We start from the raw sequence: 457 nt of genomic DNA on the forward strand, positions 1-457 counted from the left end.
CCGGGGACTCACTGGAACACCCCCCCGAGGTACCAGGTTGGTGCCCCCCAACCCCTTCCAGCGCTTGGGAAGGGGCTGGAGGAGAGGTTTTGGGGGGTGCTGGCTGCTCCCCTCCTCCAACCAGAGCCCCCAAAGCCCTTTAACAAGCCCGAGTTGGGGTTTTGGCAAAGCTCTGCCTCGCGCCGGCGGCGAGAAGAAAACCAGGTCAATGAGTAAAACAAGCACAGGACTGAAAAGGATGGGTCAAACGAAGCCAAACCCCAGCTTAGACTAAACGCCAACCCCGGGTTTAAGCTCTATGGATCTTATATACCTATAGGCTAAGCTTTAGAGACAGAGTTTAAGGGTCATGTCCTACTAGCGGGCTTTGCCCCCTGCCTTTGCCGTGCTCCCAAAGCTGGTGAGATCCTTCATCTGAAAGAAAACAGGACATCAGAGCAACACAAAAGCCACCCCC

Source organism: Nestor notabilis, unplaced genomic scaffold (genome assembly GCF_000696875.1).
Source record: "Nestor notabilis isolate BGI_N333 unplaced genomic scaffold, ASM69687v1 scaffold16797, whole genome shotgun sequence".
In the NCBI taxonomy this organism is placed as follows: domain Eukaryota; kingdom Metazoa; phylum Chordata; class Aves; order Psittaciformes; family Psittacidae; genus Nestor; species Nestor notabilis.